General features: G+C 41.0%; 1 protein-coding gene and 1 long non-coding RNA gene across 2 annotated transcripts in view; both read right to left on the reverse strand.

The window, feature by feature from the left end:
- Positions 1-22,051, reverse strand: part of LSAMP (limbic system associated membrane protein) — a 986,958-nt gene that overhangs the window by 658,000 nt on the left and 306,907 nt on the right. The window lies entirely within an intron of this gene.
- Positions 1,270-5,281, reverse strand: LOC306802225. The gene is made up of 3 exons (XR_013774310.1): positions 5,175-5,281; positions 3,796-3,843; positions 1,270-1,562 (listed from the first exon to the last, which is right to left on the reverse strand). It is a non-coding gene; the product is annotated as an uncharacterized lncRNA (long non-coding RNA).

Genomic DNA, 22,051 nt, shown 5'->3' on the forward strand with positions numbered 1-22,051 from the left:
CTTGGTAGGTTGCACATGATCCAATCTGAACTGGCACTTCCCACTGTTAATGCACAACTCTTGCCTAGTGCCCACCTGGCTTCTGCAGGAAACAGCTAAGCAGACATTAGATACTTGGCAAAAGATTCTGCCGATTAGTCTCAGTAAATTTATATGGCATACTGAGCACCAATTGCCTGATCCACGCTTACCAGCAGCATGTATGATCCAGTAGTGAAGAGCCAGGTATATTCAGAAACTCATCCCAGAAATACCTCAATACTGGGACACCTAATACACATCTTTACTTCCACCCTTAAGGAAAGTATCCAGCATGCATCCCATGGTCTCTCATAAAGAAGTCTCTGAGGTGTAATTCATCCAGCAGAGCAAATTTTTATTACTACCTCATACCATGACTTTTGTCTAGGACTGTATCACTTCACAAACTTTCAGAAAGAACATAGGCATTTTTTCCTGAGTCCCTGTCCTGTTCTGAAATGCTTGTGCAGTCAGTTTTTCTACAGGTTCACACAATTTTCTCAGAAAAGAGTATAAGAAACAGAATGGATGGATACTACTGCTGTGCTTGAATACCATTATCATATGTAAACTTAAGACGGAAATAAAAGCAGTATTTAAAAAAATGAGTAGAATTGTGTGTAAATAAAGCAATAAGTAAATATACTGCAGGAGCCATTTGTTGATGTTGATGGTCAGGAAATAGTTGCCTTGAGCCTTAGAAATAAAAGCAACTACTCAAATGAATATTTTGGAGATATTTCCAGAAGCACGATAGCGTGTAAGACACAAGAAATTCAATGAAACTCATACCCTACACCTCAAGGCCTTGCATAACATCTGTTCAGAAAACTTAATTCAAAGATACAAAATAAACCAAAGCATGGATGCTAAAGATTCATGACCTCTTTAAAGGCATAAGCAGGTACCACGCTTTGCATATTTTTTTGAATCCATCTTCACATCAGATGCCAACATATGGTCATAAAGTGACTGACGGGCTCTGGAAAGACATCTACAGAATCCCCCCCAAACAAAACTCACCCCTAAAAGGTTTACAGAGAACTTCTTTATGGGAGAGATTTCCAGAAGCTCAAATGGTCCTTAGGTATAACCCTTCCATCAACTTGCAAATCCTAAAATACTAAGCAGGTAATTTAGAAGCCAAAGAGGAAAAAATACATTTGCAAAGCAATCACTTATAACTATACATTCAGTCCCAGTGCCTCTTTGTGATTCATTAATAAAGAAAACTCACAGACTAGCAGCTGTGTTCAAGAAACATTGCAGCAAAGTCCATCTGAGCACCAGCACTAAATATGCCATCAGATGTCACTGCACAGATTTGGGAGCTCTCATATTGCTAGGTTGACATCCATCTGGCCACTTTAGCACTGTTTCAGAAGCACAGAGTTGCAGTTTTTATAGCCCAGTTCTCCCATATAAGCTTGATACAGCAGGCTGTTTGAGGTGAAAATCTGTTCAGCTGTGTCATGGCTGCCTCGAACCTTGTCAAGACGGTGCTGCCCAGCTGATCTCTTGGAGTCCCTTCCCTGTTCCCTCTGTGACCACACAGGAAGTCGAGGGAAAAAAAAAAGATGGCAAAAGAGTGGAGGGGCATGCAATTAGGAACTAGAAATACATCAGATGGTTAAGCACCAGTAAGAAAAAAGAGGTCTTTAAACTAAGAGATCATGTTGACGTAAGAACATATGGATGTTAACTGGCCATGAACACACTGAAACTGGAAATTAAAGAGGGGCTTTTAAAACTTCAGAGAAGTGAAATTAGACAACGATCAACAACTTGATGATTAAGGGAAAGCAACCCAAATCACACTGCAAATTTATGAAGGAATATTTAACAAAAAGCTGAATCAGATAATTCAGAGGTTTCCATGTATTCTACGTTGTATGAGAATTATCCCACACACTTATGAGTAAAAATTACCCCCACCAGTCTCTGAGTTTTTCCCTTGATTGACGCTTATGCACAAATACTAACAAACCACAGTACCCTGAACATCAGAAAAACCACAATGCTTTTTATGTCTGTTCAGTATGTACAGAATGACCTATTTTAAATGTGCAGTATATGTTTTCAAAAGTAGCTTTCAAAAAACAGGACCCATTTTCAAAAAACTCAAATCCCTGAGTCCTCTGATTTTCGGGAAGACAATCTCATGTGCAGCTGAGGTGCTTTTAAGGAGGTTTGTCCCTAGTCTTCAGTGCCATTTTAGGAACTTCGATTTATTCTCCCTTCACTGTCACACAACATAGTTCTGTCCTGTGCCATACTGAAAACAGTGTCTCTAACCTTTTTATTCTAATGAAACTTGAAATTCTAGGGGAGATGACAAGCTGCTCAGTTTTTTCTATTTCTTTCTCTAGATGTGAGGGCTATGGACCATATAACACTCTAAAAAGATACCAATAAAAAAAAAAGAAAAATATTTGCTCTTGACTTCAGCATCAAACCTGACATGAATTACACACTTTATGAAAAACTCAAATCACAACATATTTTTGTGCAGGACTTGAATAGCCCACATTTCCACCTAGTCTCTTCAAACACTAAATGAGATATCTACCTGAGCAAAAGGATTTTTTTAAATTGCAATAAGGCTTTTTCAAAAATTATTTTTAGGCCATACTCCTTGTCAGATTATGTCTGGATTACAAACATCATTGTCAATATGCCAGGTAACCAATCTTTAGAAGCAAGTTAATAATTTGAATATCTAATCAGAAACCAGATGCAAGTGAAATCATTGGTGAGAGACATAATCTCTAGCAGAGCAATTTACATGAACATTAAACTGCTAATTCTGTAAATTTAACCTTTTTTATAATCTGAATATATCAATAACATTTTAGACATATGTCATTTGTACATTTTATCACATAGGGCAGAAACTGAGAGGCAATCTATAAGGTTTACTTGCAAAATGAAGAATTTTATCCCAAAAGCAGCAATAACTTCTGAAAAAGCCCCACACTGTTTAAGTCTGAACAAAGCTCAAGACATGGATTGAAAATTTCTTTGAGAGAAAAAGTCTGCTTACCCATCTAATATCACATATTTCAATGCCAGCTGAAATAGCTCTGCCCTGCCTTCCATCAACCATTTGAGGTCTACTGAGGCTGACCTGAGCATGGTGCCTGCTGGCCATCCAGCCCAGACTGAATGCTGGTATTGTAATTTTACTCTGATTTACCAGACCTTCAGCAGAACTCAGTTGTCACAATAAAGGACAGCTGCCATAGGGGGCATATTAAGCTTCTGACAAACAAAAAATCCCAGTGACTTAACTAATATCCTATCCTATATGAACATATAATTTTCCTTGCCATTCAATAACAGTTTCTGAATTATTTGCAACAGATACATTCTACCAAAACTGCAACAAAAAGCACTGCTGTGCCAGGGTCTTATTAATTAAACCCTCCCAGACAAATAACCACTCCTTCAGCTCCAGCACACATATTGCTCTCCTCCTTCTCTGGTAGTCATAGAAGCAGTAGCCAATACCATTTGGGTGACAGGATGTTCTGATACTTGGGCAAAACTTGACGGATGCTAATTACAGTGAGATGCTGGTATTTATCACAGCTATGCTGATGGCATCAAGATGTTTAACAGTTACTAGGATTCAGAACAAGCTATGTATGTCTACTCATCTCTCTTTTCCCCTCCCAACTTTAACACGTGTAAGCACAAAGCACGGCAGTTTTGCTGCCGACCCAAATTACATAGTGATGATATTGCAAAAAGCACTCAAATTAAATAACTTACCATTACTTTAAAGACAATCAGGGAGAATTAGAAAGCCCAAAGACTTACCTATGAAGAAAAAAAAAAGAAGCAAAATTATAGGCTGAGCAAAAGCAAAAGTCTTCCAACAATTTGAGCTCAAAAGTATCACAAATGTCTTGACAGAACACCAAGAAAAGCAGACCTAGTTCCTTGCAGGGACAGTCCTATGAATTAGAGAGGAACAATTTACCAGTAACACTATAAACAATGGCTATTGTAATCACTCTTACAGGCAGGCTCAAAACAAAAGTATAATTTCCTACCCCCAAGGATCTTACATTCTCATTCAAGAGCACATCAGAAAATGATCACCTGGGGAGCAGGGAAAAAATACTACTTTCCTATTTGGCTGAGAGAACATCAGACAAATCTTAAGGATTATGTGGAGTACTTGTGTTAGATATCACAGGGGAGCAATCAAAAAATAAATATAATAAATTATTTCTCAATTGGCTCTAAAATGTGAAAGGGGTTTATTTCCCTGAGTTATTTTGCATGCAGAAAAAAAAAAAATTTTTGAAGTTTTGCAAGATTTGTCACTTCACAGCATCACAGAATAGGCAAGATTGGATGGAACCACAATGGGTTATTTGGTCCAACCTCCCAAATCAAGCCGGGTCATCCTGGAACATATTGCACAGGATTGTACCCACATATTTCTGGAATATCTCCAGTGAGAGAGACTCCACAGCCTCTCTGGGCAACCTGTTCCAGTGCTTGGTCACCTTCCTCAGGTTCAGAAGGAACTTCCTATGTTCTATTTTCTGCCCATTGTCTCTTGTCCTATTCAGTTCTTCTCTCACCATTCACCCAGACTGGCAATAGTGGGGAGATAACCCCCTGAGCACCCAGATCCTTGACAAACATCCACAGAGCTCTGCAATCAAACTTTACAATTAGCAATTCACCCTTGGTATCATTTTCACCCATGTGAAAGACCAACAGGGAGGAACAGCCACATGTGTTGACAAGCCTTGACAACCTTCCCACGAAATCTCTGATTCAAGCCCAATACAGGCAACAAACTTCTCTGGATAACCAGTTTGGGGTGGCAAATGGGTGCCTCTCTGCCCTGGATTAGGGAGTCACCAACTTCAACTGCTTGCCACTTCACTCAGGTCTGGGGGACTCAGTTGCTACACTCAAAGCTTTACCCATCTCCTCCTCACCTTGGAGTGCACTAAACCTATTTTTAATGTCAAGTCATCAGGAGGAATAGAAGTTCTATGGCGAGTGACTGTTTTCCTCTCTGACTTCTTGTGAGATGCAGTGCAGGGCCCACCTGCATCTCCTGTGTCTGTAAAGTCTTGGAGATTATCCTCTCTATTTCTTTCTACTCAGAATGCTATGTAACCTACTTATTTCCTCATATACCTCCTTGACCTGGTCACACAGCTCCTTGACAAGGACACACCTTCTGCAGAGGAGATGACTGACTCTCAGCTCGAATTTTCTGGACAGGCACTGTACAACCTGGTCCTGCAGAGCTACACCTGCTGCTGTGAGGTCTGTGTGCATGGAAGCCTCTGACATCACTATGCAGCAGCTTCCACAGACACTGGAGAATGAGTTCTACAGCACCTAGTAACCATAGTATTGGGAGCTCAGACTACTAATACTGGGGAGAAGGGGCCTCTTACTGACTTTTTACCAGAAAATGGGGAAACCTGATGGTGAATCTACAGGCATTAAACACATCTGAATACCTCCTATTAATTGGACTCCCCACCCAGGCTCTCTCCCATCCTGACACTGCACCCACTTTTTAATTTTTATGAAGTGAATTTTGCTCCTTCCCTAAGCCTATCCTCCCATTCAATGAAATACCACTGCTGTTCTTCAGATAATCCTGCCTGCATGCCAGAAAGAGCCGTGCCAAGCAGGAGTTGCAGCTGCTGCACAGAAAGTTTACAAACAGTAACACAACTCTATGGGGATGAGTATTTCACAGGGTATCATTGCTTCCCAGAGATTTCTGAACAGAATGTAGACAATAAAAACTCACAACATGAGGAAGCACTCATAAGAAATTTATTTTGCTAAAAAGCCTTATTTACAGAGGGCTGGATCTAAAGATGTTAATAGCCCAGAGTAGAAAGGATCAACATTACAGTGAAGAGGCTACTTGGGAAAAAAACGCCTCACTTTTGGGCGATATATGAACCTACATCATCAAGGTTAGACCCTTGCTTGTAAATTTGTGATTCAGCTTATAAACATCTGAGCAAGCTTGTCAACATGGGTCCTCCTGCCCATGCAAGTCTCTGTTCTCTTGCACAGGAACTGAACCACAACGCACCAGCTCAGCTGTCTTGCCTACAGTTCCAATGTGTGGATGTGATCACCACTAAGGGGCAAACAAGGTAGTTGTTCATAAATATTCACCTAGAACTCATGCCTGCTTTGTGCTTTCTCCATTAGTCAGCAACACAACTTCATTTTACAGCGTACCCTCTACACAATCAGCACCACACACCTCAGTGGGATGAAACTCATTTAGTGGAGAGAAGAAGAAAGTGTCTCAATAAGAAGGAGCAAGATCAGGTGGTTCCTTTCAAAAATACAGGCTTACGATAATTTTTTTTTTCTTTTGGTGAATTGTATGTAAGATTGAAGGAAATTGTATGCAAAGACAGAAAGGATAGAGATGTTTATTTAGAGATGGAAAAGCAGATAACACTAAAAAGCTTGTGAACACCCTAAACCCAGTCATATCTTAATGCACACATTCTCTCCAGAAATGTCCTTGCAGGTATCTGGAACAGACCTCAGTGTGCAATGCGTACCAGAGTCATTAAAGACTTACAGGTAAATATTCATAGACAATTTGTGAACAGGCAAAAGGATGAAATCTCTTGTAGTATGTTTAAACTCACTGGTACAGGAATAGGAATAATATCGTACAGCATCATTGACATATGCCAAATGGTATGGGAAATTAGGAGTAGATACTCAGTTAAAAGACATTCTCAAATAAACCAGAGGCTAAATTTCAAATCACACAAAATATCTAACAACTGAGAATAATGAACAAATTAGTATAAAATCAGTCTGCTCCCAGATAACTTAAACAGAGGGGTAAGAATACATTTTAATAACACAGTAGAGGAGAAAACATTAATGGAAGTGGAAAAACACCAGCTCCTCCTTGCAGAAAAAGGAAATTAGGGGAACAAATCCTTTCCATGGTCAAGCTCGTACCTGCTTCAGTCTGGTTACAGCAGATTTGGCCCTTATTTCATAAAATCTAAGAGCACAACCACCTATGAAGAACAAAAACCCCACAGCACAACTTTTAACACTTTCTCCCCCTTGTCATAGAACACCTAACCCTCCTTCCTTCCACCACCTCTTGCCCTCTTGCTCCTACTAAAGTCTCCTGCCTTCCAGATAGCTCTACTCATCAGTCAAGACACTTGGTCCAGCTTCTGTCTTAAGGACACTCAATGCTAGGAAAATAGAAGAGCAGCTTAGCCAGCTCTGCACAGGAGATTATTCAAAAGGTTAATTACTGAATGAAACAGAAATAGGAAATGGAAGGGGCAATGGGAAAGGGGATGGAGGAGGAAGGGAGAGAGCAAATTACTTTCAGCTGCTAAATCCGGCTTCCCAAATCCTTAAAGTCCTTTACAATACAGGCTGAAGGAGGAGGGAACAGGATGGAGTTGGGCTGTGTTGTTCGCTTACGCGTTCAATAAAACCTCAGTAATGTTCCCCTCCTAATCCTGTGTCATTAGGAACAAAATGGTACATCAGGAGACTATTTAGATATGAATGCCTGAAACTCCACCATCTGACCTGCTGACTTCTCCTTTCTTCTTTCTGCTCTCTTTTTGTTGCTGGAGCCAATTATTTTTAGTGATTTTTTTTTTTTTTTTTTTTTTTTTTTTTTTTTTTTTTTTTTGCTAGGTATTTAGCCTCCAGCACCAGAGGTTCCAAAATGACCTAGCTGGAGACCCTTATGGCCATTTTTTTTTTTTTTTGTGCAAAGGTCATTATTACAATAATAGCTGGGGATTAATCTGTCTATTCAGATTTTTTTTAGAAGGAAAACAAAAACTCCAAAACAAAACAAAGTGGCATTTTCTATGGTGCCTCTAATCCACTAGAGCAAGAGGAGTCTGGCTTCAATGGGAGAGGACTACACTCAATAGGAGAAATTTACAATATGTCCCAGTCTGGGGTTTCTCCTTTGCCCCGAGATCACCCCAGAGGGACACAAAGGTGGTTCAAACCCTGGTTTTCCCCGAAGCAGCTGAAGAGAGATTGCCGGAGACAGTTTTCTCTTTTTTCAGGGATTGTTTATTATTTCTTATCTCAGGCACCTTTTGCCTGGCCAGCAGCAGTCTGCTCAGCCTGGCATCCATGGTGGAATCTGCCTGGTCAAGGCAGGGCTTATCTTATATAGTTTGTACTACGTATTACATGTTTACAAAATTTTCCCAATACAATACAATTTTATTAAATGGTCCAGCCCTGACCCCATCCAATCCAAGAGTGCCAACGTGTCACCCAACATGGATAACATGGAGAAGGAGGAAAAGGTGTCCACCCCCCAAATTCTCCATCTTGGCTACATGTCCCTTATCATAAACATTCAAAAAAACCTATTTATCTATGTTCTAACAATTTAATTTACACTTCACTAATTTTGGTAGCTTGTTTCCATTCTCCTTGTGCTGACAACTCCCCCCAGGGGTTAGAATTCAGCACCTGTGACACCAGGGTCTCACTCAGAAGTCTTTGAGACCCTTGCCAGGGGGGTTTTGAGACCCCCAAGGAGGCCAAGGGTATGCCCTGGGCTCCCACAACAATATTTAAAACAAAAGCCTCAGAGAGCAACCAAAATTATTTAAAAAATAAAACTGGCATCTCTTTGCTTCTAGCTTCTGAAAGGAAACAGAACTAAAAGGGTCTGTATAATCCCTCTTTCATTATTAGCCTTATATCAAACTCAGCCCTGGCCCTGAGCACATTCAGATGCAATGGAAAATCTTGTTTCAGCAACAATGCCATATGGAAAAGCCTAGTATGGAGGCCAGTGGCAGTGTCATTATGCTACCCCTTTGTTACCCTAAGTCCATGCCTGTGACAGTTTACCAGAGGCAACTCTGCATCAATGACATGAAACAACCCATACATCATTTTTATGTCTTAAGAGATCAATACAGGTATCTCTTGTCATACTACAAAGCACAATGAGTGCAGTCACTATCTTTAAGTCACTTTCTAATACATAACATAATGAGGCCCACTTTTTTGTCCTCTGGTCAGTATTGCACAAAATTTCATATTGTACTGTGAGATTTCACAGGAAATCTACGTAGTATTTCTATTACAAAAGAAGCATCAAAGTGAAGGAGGCAAATGTCTTCTCAGCTCTTGCCTAGCATTAGCTCTGCAGGCTGTTTTTTTATACCATTGGGGAGGGGAAAATAATCAGAGAATGTCTGGAGCCTCCACAACTTTCTAGAGAGTCATAATATTATAGAGCCTTCTGAAACTGAAGAACCTACCTTATTACCTATTAAAATTTAGGCAATTCATGAGGTGAAGGGTGTAATAAATAACCTAGGGGAAGAAACACTTGACAAAAGTAAGTTCCAAAATGTCATGGGCAAAAGAGTCTTGACTTTGGGAATTTCACTTAATTTTATTTATTGCCAATTAACATAAACTTTTATTTACTCTTTCAGGCATTGGTAAACAGGGATGACAAATAATTAAACAGACACTTAAGTAAATCTCAGTCTTTGCAGTTCCCCAGGGTCCACTGCAGTACAACACATCTTTCCCACACACAAGCTAGCCAATCTCCCCTTCCCTTATCATGGGCACACATTACACTTACAGCAAGCCCCATGGGTGAGGTGATGGACAGTTCAGGAGACTGGATTGGTAGATGATGCTTTCATGCTGCAGCTTCTTTTTTCTTACTGTTTTCTTTCTCCCTTCCTTTCTACTTGTTTCCCATCTCCTACCCACATGCTCGACAAGCTGCAGTTCCTTTTGGGTATCCCTGTTCCACTGTGGGCCACCCATGGGATGCAGCACCTTCTCTGACAATGTTTTCTTCCACGTGCCTCCTCCTCCTCCTGTACCTCCTTTTTCATACATCCTCACATCTCCACCTGTGTCTAGTTTGTTTTTCCCTTTCATCTCCTCACATGATCCCTGAAGAGACTGGGGCGGCTCTGACTGGCCCCTTTTCAACTGAGGAAAAGCTTCCACCAAGGATTATGCTGGAGTGGGCAGAAAGTTTGCCCTCCAGCTGCCCACACAGTTAGTCTATCTGCACAGAGCTATCCACCACTCCAGGACTTTGCATCAGTACAAAATGCCATGTTAGAAAGAGCAAAACCAGAGATGTGTGCTTCACTGGGAGTGATCATCAGGCCCAGTTAACCAGATCCTTGGCACACCACCTTCCAACCAAGGTTCTTCAGCCACTGGAGCTATTTCATGCTAAGACAGTGGGAAAAATATTTTCACAGACTAGGTGATGCTCAGTCTTTATCCTTGTTTATCTCCTTCCCTTCCCTCCAAAAATTCAGGCTGCAGTTGAAGTAGTAGATGGCCTCAGCACAACTTCCTTGGGTTGGAGTCTGCCTCCACAAACTGAAGCTCTTTTAATAGCACTGTCAATGAGAGATTGCATATCTTGTTAAGTGCTATTCAGATGCACCCACAGATGCTCACTGCTTCAGAAACACATCTCTTCCTAATAATATAGTTGGCTACATTATCTTATTTGACACTAAAAACTTCAGATGATTGATGGTAGCTTAAATTCTGAATAGACAAAAATTATAGAGCAGCTTTATAATCTTTTGCATTAGTGCCCTGGGGAAATGGCTGAAGTCTTTATCACATTCAAAGGACAGCATGACTGATGCTAAACCTCTACCCTTCCAGCCAGACCAGCCTTCCATGAAGGTCTCAGGCAGCCTGGTCAGGAGTCTGCCTATAAGAATGGCTCTGAGGACCAGCATTTGATCATTAGGTGCCACAATTTTCATCATCCCTAACTACTGCTTTGCAGTACTCCTAACATACATGCAACTAAGTTAGGATCAAGGAACAAAGAGAGAGGAAGGATGATGAAGGGAAAAGAACAGAGCAAGAAACTTCCCTTTACCTTGGATACAAAAGGCAATCCTGCTGAGAAGTAACATAGTGTTTGCTTGCTGGACACACGAATACCACAAAAGATCTGAGGGATTATATTCTAACAGCTATGGAAAAGTGGTTTAAAAATCTGCCCCAAGAGAAAGAGCAAATATACCGGCAGCCATAAAGAGTAGGTTTGGGAAGGACTGGGTTTTTACAACAACCCTGGAAAGAATGAAGTTCATTACTTAGAAAATCATAGATACTAAAATGGAGTAGAAATTTACTCAATCCTAAATCTCTTTTCCCAATTTGAAAAAGCAGTGCAAACTAAAGCTCTCTTTCTTAAAAAAGAAGGGAAAAAAAGTGAAGCAAAAGGAACCTCTTATCAAGAGAAATAGAAAGGCCAATGAAAGCTCAGACCCCTGGAGCAGCTCATGTAATTTTTATAATAGCATGGATAACCATATGAAGCCCACGTGAGTATAGGAGACACAAAGGAACAGAGAGATGGTCACCAAACTGCAAACTGTAAGCTTCCTTAAGTTTTTTGGTTTTTTTTTTTCTAGAGGAGAGTGTCCCCACTGATCCTTCTACTCAACTGTTGGCCTTTTATCCAAAATCACTATTTGTCTCAGCCCCCAAACCTCAAATTTTTTAGCCATAATCAACTCCACACAAAATTCTTCTTTTTCTCCCTGAAGAATTTTAACACACAACAGCTAGTGAGGAAAGAAGATATCCCTGAAGCAATCTCTGATCCCTTCAGTCAATGAATATCACTGTTGCAGTGATAAAATCACTGTTGCAACTCTTTTTCTTGTCCTCCCTTGTTTTGTATCAAGCGTACTTCTATTAATCCACACACCAATCTTTTTAGACTGGGTTTCTATTGACAAAGAGAGGAGGCAACTGCTCCAGTGCTTTTTTGAGCATTGCAAGCCTTCTGGCTAGGTCCAAACCCATCTCAGGACAGAGATACCAAGCAAACTCTCCATAATAAATGCTAGCCATCATTCTAAGATCATTAAATGACACAGGAATTCACACTAAAATTTCACAACAGTTCACTTGAATCTGTCCAGCTAAACCTCAGTGTCCCATGTTTCATCAGAAAATGACCTGCCCCACGGCTTCAAAGTACTGCTGCAGCCCCAGGGCCAGAGCATGCTAAATAAAGTAAACAAGCTCTGATTTGCATGTAATATAAAAATTATTAGTAATGTGATGTTCAAATTAAAATGTAGGAATCCATTCTGAACTGAACTTAGGTGCAACCACACAGTTTCTCCAGCTCAGAAGGGCAGTAGCTGATTGGTTTAGGTGAGGTCACTACACATGATGTCCCAGTCTAATAGCCTGGACAATGCTGCCACAAGAGAAACTACAGATTATTAATTTAGTCAGTTCTCTGAGAAAAAGCAGAGCTTGAGGAGTAAACATTAAAAAATATATATATATATATATATATATCTTCCTTATAACCTGCTAGCCAGAGAGCAGAGACCCAAGAGTAAACTACAGCCTCACTAGTGCAGGCCACATGAAATAATGTTGTTCATCACCAACAGCAAAAGCAATACAAAATGCACTACCTTGCCTACATAGTTTTCAGCAAGCTTGACAGGGCACAGAACATTTTCCCTCCCACATCCAGAGGAAAATATAATCTCCTTGTCTGTCTTTATTCATATGGTGTCTTGCCTTTTAATTAGCCAATAAATGTTTTGGAAAGGAGAATCATCATTCTGATTCTGCACTGGTGCAGAGCAGAGGGTTTTGGTTAATAGCAAGGCCACTTTAATGTTACTGAGATGAGAGCCATCATCAGCCAGTCTCAGTTTAGCAGCTTTGCCTTTATGTGGTTTTGCTGGATTGCAGCTCCTTTGCCTTTGCAGTCAGCTTGTGCAGCTTCCACGTGCTCTCTCCAAATGTGCTTGAAGAGTTCATCCACTGCAGCATCTTTCCCCACCCAACTGACTGCTCTCCTGCACCAGTGCACCTCTTCCCCCTGCTGTCTCACTAGTTGCTTACTTGTGATTAAATCCCTTTTAATAAATGACTCCCACTAAACTGTATTTCCCTGTCACTGTGAGAGACATAAAATTAAAAACTGTCTTTAATCACATCAGGCTTCATCTCCATCTCCCAGGCTCCACTTATCAATAATTAATATAAGAAAGACTGAAATGCATTTCAATTTCAAAGACTCAAATGTAACAATTTTTACTAAAAAAAATAATGTAAGAAAAGAAAGAAGCGACCATCACTCTGAGAAACAGAAACAGCCAGATTCACACAGAGGAAAAGAGAATCTGGCAGCACTGCAGCAAGCCTCCAAGAGGAGAGAAGGGGCTTGAATGTGACAAAGCTCTTCTTGTTGCTTTATAACTGGAGATTTTTCCTCTGAAATACTCCCACACAAGGAGTGTGGTCCCAGGGACTACAGAGATCTGCACTGTAGCTCATGCCTTTATTTCTTTTGGTTTTATCAAGTCCCCAGAGCAATAACAAACAGCACATTGCACTACCCAGCCTGGTATCTTTAAAAGAACTTCCAGATCTCAGATGCCCCAAGGGAAAGCCACAAGCTGCACTTTCCTATAAACACAGCGGCAGTATGAGGCAGAACTTACTGGTATGAGCAAGGATGTGGGGCAAGTCACCAGCCTGGTTCACACTACATTGCTTTATACAGGACTAAAATTAACATAAAACCCCTTTGTTGAAATACTGCTGCTGCTTACTCAGGCTTTTTTTTGCACTATACCATACCCAGAATTTCAGCTAATTTTCCTTTTGCTGCTTAGAAAGCACAGGAAAGCCCAACATAAAAATATTGAAAAACACTGCATTTTTTTTCAACAGGCTTTCACCCCAGAGCTGCTCAGGATCCACTGTCTAGTGGAAGGTGTGGCTGCAGCTAGCTTTAGATCAGACCTGGGTATAGCCCTGAGTACAACTACACAATAAGGTGCTGTCCCAGCAGCACATCCTGAGGAAAGCCCCCTGTGACCATAGTGATGCTGTGCCTCAAGTTACATGCCTCTCAAGGGCTGTCTAAGCTCAACTCAGACTGGACTGGAGACACAGCTTTTAATCAGTTCAGAGTGGGAGTAGATAAACTGACATCAAGAAAAACAAGATGCAGAACTGTCATGCAATATCTGACAAGTGCTCAAGTCACATTGTATGGACACATCACCTTAGCAGACAGGACAGCTTGGCCAGTCTGACGTGTCATCCACCACACAGGTAAATATGCAAGTGAAAGTGAAGCAGAACACAAAACACAGGGACTATCCATTCAGGGAAATCTTTCATGTGAACAAAACAACCTTTTCCTAACCCAGGTTACTGGTCAACACCCAAATGACACTGAACAGAAAAATGGCAGGAGAAATATACATGAACCTCTAAGCTGGGTGTTATCCTGCATAATTCTCAAATCAGGCAATTTCCAGCATACTCATCAGCTGAATACCTAGCCCAACACCTCCCAAGACTCAGCAGCCACCCGGAGTACCCAGTCCATGCAGATCTCAGCACAGCCACTTCCCTGCTGTCCAATCATAATTGCCATGGAATAGGAAAGTCACACACAACTGAACCCTGCTGCTAGAGGTAGCAACAATTAGGACATTACCCTCTGATTAACAGCCTAGTGAGGGAGAACACAATAAGCAGCCTGACATAACACCATCACACCATAAGTCATTACTCAGTAATTACTGTGCAACTATGCAGGGACACAAAGGCACAACTCCCCCCTCAGAGTTACAGGGAAGAAATATCATTCAGTAGCCTTTAATTATTGTGGAACCACGCAGCAACAAATGATAACCTGTCCACTGGTATAAAGTGGACCTATCACTCAGTACTCATTCCCTGGTAGTTACTAAGTGAACCTTTTGGTAATCCCACGGCAACTGTGGCACATTGTTGTTATGGGGATTTTCATCCCAGCATATGGCCCATTTTCAAGACTTTGGAAGGGGAGCCAATATGTAGAAAGCACAAAGAAACATTTGCTGAACTGCTGTTATCTCCCCAATAAGCTCTCTGTTCTACACCACTGAATTGTGGCAACATTGTGGTAATGCTTTCACTGACTTAGACATGAGGGGTATAATTGCACCTTTGTCCTGCAGATCTTGTGGTACTTGTAATTATATCCCATTACCAAGGAACACAACCATTACCCACAGGTATCATTTATTTCAGAGTTAAATTTATTACTTCAGTGCCAGCCTCATTCATCGCTCTCCTTTATGCATTCAAGCTTCCCTAGTGAACAAACATTGAAACAGAGTGAACTGAACAAAAAGGGATATAGGGATGGAAATAGAAGATGTAGGGGCCTTTGTAGCCCTTGCTCTATTCTGCGTGTTGGTTTTCACTAAGTCCAAGGGGTTTCTTTAAGAACAAGGAGACATTAGTGCAAAAGAGGAGCAACCCTCCTGTAAAAGCCCAGAGAGGCTGCAAATGCAACTGCTCCAAATGCCACCATCATCTATGACAGGGCTGCAGTACTGGCAGTTGTGACAGTCATCCATGATTTCCAGGCTTCTGTGTTTTGTAAACCTTTCCTCCAAGAGCCTCTGTGTCTTGTAACAACTTTCTGTTGGAAAAATTTAGAAAATCAGAGGTATGCTCTAGCACACAGCCAAATTCTTATGCAAAGGACTGCCAACTGGTCTGCAGCTATGTGACATGCCAGAGAGAAAAATAAAGCCTGTTTACTTCTGACTATTCAATTCCCAACAAGAGTGGAGTCACAGGAGGAAGGAAGAAATTGATATTTTCCCCAAGCTATATCAAAATTTTAAAAGCAAGCAAGCAGCCAAGAATATGGATCTTTGCTGAATGCAGTGCGCTACTTGAACAGAAACAGAAAGAAAAATACGTGCAGTCTTCCTGCAGGTTCCGTTTTCCCAACTAGCAGAGATACTTATGATGTTTGCCACCACCACTGAACTCCTCCCAGGCTGTGTTCATTTCTGCACAAAAACTAGACCACTGCAATTTTTGACAATGTTTAATAAGATTTAAAGGAAAGGCTGGCAATTGGGACTGCACCCTTACAACTTCCGACACTCACCTGCTCTGAAGAGCTGAAAGAAAGGCAAGCATAGTACTCCTTACCTGCCTTGGGAATACCTAGCTTGCCCAGAGGGAAATTATTTACTAGATTATACTGAAATGCATTGATTCAGTCCTGACTCTCCTGTGTTGAATGGACTGCAAAGCAGGGAGGACAGGGCAGCAGAAGATAGTCAGGACCATGAGGGTCAGTTCTCCCCTCCAGGAAACTGCAGTGACAACATGGGAACTGTGAGCATCCCTGATGACACATATTTTAGCTAATGACAGCAGGTTTCCATTATGGGGAAGTCAAACAATACCAAATACTGAAAAGGCTAGGAAGAGTAGATAGAGACACTACAGATGTGTGTGTCACTTCCTGCTTTATCTTTGTGATGCATAAGTCATCTTCTCAGGTAACAATAGGTGCTCCAGCTCCTGAAGAGCAGCTTGCTGCTGTCCAAATGCATTGCACTGCTATGGTGAGTCAAGCTCTAGGAGCAATATGAAAAGATAATGCTGGAACACAAAGAGAAGGCCTGAAGTAAGTTGTTATGGAAACCAGATTCTCACAAATGCACGCCACCAGATGAGGTCTCTCCCCTTACATATGTTTGCCAAAATGCCCAAGATGCACAGGAGTCCCTAATGACCACAGCTCCATTGCCTCACCTTGCATTCACTCCCAGACATTGCTGTCATTCTCTCCCAGTTAATCTAACACAGCCTAAGCACTTCTAGTGATGGAAAAGGACTCAAGCAACACCCTTTGGTACTCTTTGGTTGGGAAAAATTGGTGGTGATAGTATCCATTTTTAATCTAAAGAAACAAGGCTCACTTCAATATGAACCACTTTTCTGTAAAGGCTTAAAAAAAAAAAAAGTCAAAACAGCACCAAAAGGGATAGTGGCACAATCATAAATGAATAGGTTCAAGCTCATATAAAGCAGTGTAGATGTACAGGATGTGGAATAGTTACTTCACTTGAGCTATGCAATGCTGTTTCACACATCCAGGTTCTCTTATCAGACCTCTGCTGGCCTTTCCAGCAGCACATTGCTCTTCTACAGTTAACATTTGCCACTGCTGCCTCATGCTAATTAGACAGAAAAGGCAAATTCTTGTGTGTGCTTATACTGAAACAAAAATTCTACATGGCAGTGTAGTGATAACAGCACTGGGTAAAGATCATTCCCTCACAGAAACAAATCAGGGAGCTGGCTATGGCAGACTGCTAGGCAGCAGTGGAAACACTGCCTTTCTCATCACTGCTAAACTTTGGTGACATCAACAGAAGCTGGGATAGATCTCGCACTTACCTCCTCTGCTTCCTCTTGCCCAGTGCTAGCAGTCAAATTGTTTTCCCAGGGCTTCCCATGCAAATTCTTATCTCAAACTCTGTCACAAGGTAAAAAGAATTTTGGCAAGGCTATCAAAATGCTGTAAGCTGAGATACCACATGAACCTTTCACTGAGTATCAGTTCAGCCCTTGGCCCCATTATGTGTCTAGACCTTCTTCCAGTAGGTCTCCAGTCTCTATTGAAGGACTCACCGATGCTCAGGACCAGACACTTCCAGACCTGAGTCTTGGGACTTGGTTTGACACAAGGCCATCCTGACTCCCTTTTAACTCCCTCAAGTAACTTGTGTCCTTTCTACTGTACAGCTCCTGACACCAGACCAGAGCAGGTGTAGGGAGGTACATATCTACGTGGGATGACATAAGAATGTACAGAAACACACTTGGTGCCCCTCATAAACCAACACCAGTAGGCAGAATTTAGAAAACACTCCTAACCTGTGCCTGAGGGCAGGAAGAAGCAGCAATAAGCATTAACAGATCTCATGCCGGTACAGTGGCCCCTACTTCTACAGCCTGCTGTCCAGCTTGCAGGGCAACAGCAGCAACATCTGCTACAGTTAAGAATGCAAATTAGTTTCTCTGCTGATTTCAGTCAGTCTTAAGTTGCCAAAACGTTCATCTTCAGAGCTGAAATTTTCTGAGCTTGGCCAGTATCCAGCAGCGATTATTTTTTGAAAGAACATGGCAGACGTGATTTAACCACTACAGAGTGCTTAGAATGGCATTCATCGCTGTTATTCAAAAGTCATGACAGACAGAATTAAGCAGCTTTAAAGTCCACAGTGTTTAGGTCTGAGAGTTAAAAAGCCAGGAGCATCTGCCAAGGGATTTCAAACATGTCCCTTTCAGCAAGAATTTGTACAACATTTAGTGTGCAAAGGCTCTGAATTAGCACTAAATCTCAAGGATCCACTAAGATGCAGTTCAGGGAGGGAGAAAGGGCTAATGATTCTGTAACCAACTACTACCTCGTAAAAACAGTATGCAGGGCATTTTGCCAACTGTCTGCTAAATTAAATTACACAGGCAGGTAGTGTAAGAACTTGGGAAAACTTTAACAAATGTGAGTACAAGTTTCAGTAATGGCTCTGTAAGACCTTTCCTCTGAAGGCTTTATTTCCTGAGCAGCCAAGCAGATCCAACAGGTCACTGAGCCCAAAGAGTGAATACTTGCTCCCCAAATTCTTTCCTCAGCCATGTTCTTAGCTGTGCAACTCTCTCCCTTTCTTGAACCAGCTCAATGCCTGCTAGACCCATGTTTCATCCAGGGAGTTTGGCTCACTAATCAACCTGAAAAACAAGATGCTTTTATGTGCCAGGTTTGAAAGGAGTTGGAGAGGGACCTACTGAGCACCAAAATAGAAAATAAGTGGCAGGAACATACCCCTGAAAGAGACACACTCTATCTAACTGGTGGCAGCAAGCTATTAGAGTGCTTCTCTCACTTGGTGCATCTCTACTCCAAGTCTCCTCAAGCTGAAAATTTTTAAGGTACTCAAGGCCCACTGCAAGGAAAATCCTGTCTTAAAACAGAAAAGTACAAACCCCTTTCTTGTAACCAACATTAGAAGAACAAGTTTTCTTTGATGGGTCTAACAGCTTGTAAACACCTCTGCAACAAAATGACGATGTAATAACCTGACAGAAAAAGTTGCACAGGTACATAGAATGTTGTGGCATTTGGAGTCTGAAGTGAAACTTCCAGCTACCAAACATCTTTGCATTCAAGTAATGCTCACTGTCACAAGTTTGGCTATTTTGTTCAGTGGTATTCTTTTGGTATGTAGAAGAGGAGGAGCAAAAATAATTGGTTTTAATTAAGTCACAGGAAAAAAATACATTTTTTATCCTGGAAGACAGAAAAAGTGGGAAAGGGATGTGTAATGAATGAAGTTCATGCAGATTTCCCATATATAAAGTCACAAGCTCTACACTCTGAAGCAAGCAATTTATTAATTGCAGACAATACATTTGTGAGGTTACAGAAAGCACATGATGGGCTAACAATGACTACTGCTTAACTTTGTTCTTTCAAAGAGTTCTGACAATTCTTCTTACCTAAAACCACAAGAGAAAGTTCAACACACCTAATGAAAAAAGGTATAACACAGATGTATTTCTTTAATTAATCAAAACTTCTTTTTCCTTTGGTATTTAATCCCATTCTACAATGGTCAAAATATATTTGCAAAGGTAGTAAGCCCCACACAGCAGCACCAAGTTAGCCACCTTTCCCAGGTAACTTTGACAAACAGAGAAGGGGAAAATGTCAATAAACATGCTCTGTATTATCAAGTATAACTCAACAGGATAAGAGACTAGACAGAGGAAGGCAGGCTAGCCACAGTCTCAAGGATATTTCTCTTACACTGTTGCAGTGACTCAGATGTGCATCTCCACCAACTTATAGCCTACCAGAAACATTAAGCTAATGCTGGGATTCCAGCACCCCCCAACTCTCTGCAGAACAGCAACCCAAGATCAAGCAGCAAATACATATTGCATTTTACTGAAACACTGCCAAATGCTACACTCCTTTTCCTTCTGCAACCACATTACTGGGAAACAGCAGCATTGCACAGCACAGAAGCCATCTGATGTTTGTCACACCTTGCTGTATAAGACTGCTGCACAATGCTCTTCAAAGGAATCCAGAAGTATTCCAGCTGTAAGTTTGGCAAATGGTTTTGAAGGCAGCTTATGATGCATGGAGTTTATTCCATGTTATTTGTTCTGTGTACACTGGTACCACTGATCACACAGAGGCTTTCCTGACTTCCGGGGTTTTCCCACACAGGAAAATTGGCCATGTTTTGCACAATAGCTTGATTCAGATAATCCTAAGAGTGCTCACAGTCACATCAGTAGTAATATAAGGAATATTAGAGTGATTTTAATTTTTAAACATTAGATTTGCGGAGTGATGCACAGTCAGAAAATGTCAATGTAACACCTCCCTTCATACTCTTAAACACAGTTGCCTGTTCGCAGCTATTTTGATTTAGCTTTATTATACCTTTTTGACATTCTCTGCCCAGATGCTACCACATTTAGTCCATAGGATGTCTGTGACTTGCTGGGACTCTTCAATCTTCAATTTTCCTTTTATTATTCATTGTATGGCCTTACGTCTTTATCATACACTAAGCCACTCATTGAACAAGGCAGAAATCCTGCAATAAGAACAGTCTGTGAGCATTTAAAATCTGTATTGTAATTTTAGTATTTCCTGACTTCCATACATTTCATTTCACTGTTTCTTTAATCCATGTCTTTTGTGTTGAATTTAATTGCCTCTCTAAAAAAGAAAAGTCGATAAACAAAGAAATTCCTTCATGAGCAACACGTTGACAGACAGCAATAAAGCCCTTGTCTCTTCTAAATGGGCAATTTAGAGCTGTGAAAATAACGGATTTTTTTTTTTTGCTAGCAAATCAAAATAAGTTTGTGTTTATTTTTTTCTGAGGTTGAATTTTTTTTGTTGCTCTATAAAGCATACCAAAATAAATCTAAGTTTAAAAAAAAAAAAATAATCAGATTAAGCCCCAAAAATGATTTGTTTGGATGAACTCAAGTATTGCATTGGAAATAGATTTCCAATGATTTAGACTATTTTATTTTTAAAAATAGTTTTCATTCCTTTGATTTCTTTTTTAGATAACCCCCAAATTTTCATTTTATCTTCTACTTCCTTGAAGTTGTTTTTTTTTTTTTTTACTTTTCCATGTCCCAAAAATGACACAATATCAACTTGAATTTACGATCATATTAATTGACTTAAAGGTATATTTTTGTAAAAAGCTGTTCAGAGAAAGGGAGGGGGGAGGATTGTGTTGTCCACCTCAAGCTTTAAACCAATAGAAACCAGACTCTCCTATTGCTTCTGCTCTGACCTTTGGATCATTTTTCATAAACTAAGTGCACAGGCCTGGCTGCACCTCACAGAGACGTAACAATCTAAAGACCATGCCATGCAGTGGATTCACGTGGTAACACAGTAGGGTAGGGCTGAGGTAGACAAGCAGAAAACCATCAAGATGCAGCCCTGTGAGGCTGGTGGTTCTTCTGCAGGACCAGGGCCTGATGACACAGCTACTGAGCCATGCAAGATACTGCCATTGAGGCTGCCATACCCAATAGCCACGGACTCCACATGTATGAAATCCCTACCAAAAATGAGTCTATGAGCAGTTCTGGGGAGATCAAGGCTGAAATGGGTTCAAGGGAACAGATGGTGCTTGTGCACCCACCTAGACATGAAGACCAGGTCTGAGCCCCTCTACTCAATTCTTTGAGCCAACTTAAGCATGGAGGGGGATTTGACAGAATAGGAAAACACACCTTTGCATTCCTGCATGAGAAAAGTACACAGTGGAGCATCTCTCTTACAAGATGTGCTGGTTTTGGCTGAAGCAATGTTCTTCACAATGCCTGGTATGGAGATCTGTTTTGTGTTTTTAAGGGGAGAATATTCAGAGTTATGGCATTTGTCTTCCTGAGGAGCATTAAATGTGATAGGACCCTGCTCTTCTGGAGATAGCTGGACCTGCCTGCCCATGAGAAACTGTGAAGTAATTCCTTGCTTTCCCTGCACACATAGCTTTTGCTTTCCCTATTGAACTGCCTTGTTGCTAATCCACTAATTTTCTAGCTTCTACTCTTCCCATTCTCTCCC

Source organism: Erithacus rubecula, assembly GCF_903797595.1.
Source record: "Erithacus rubecula genome assembly, chromosome: 1".
In the NCBI taxonomy this organism is placed as follows: domain Eukaryota; kingdom Metazoa; phylum Chordata; class Aves; order Passeriformes; family Muscicapidae; genus Erithacus; species Erithacus rubecula.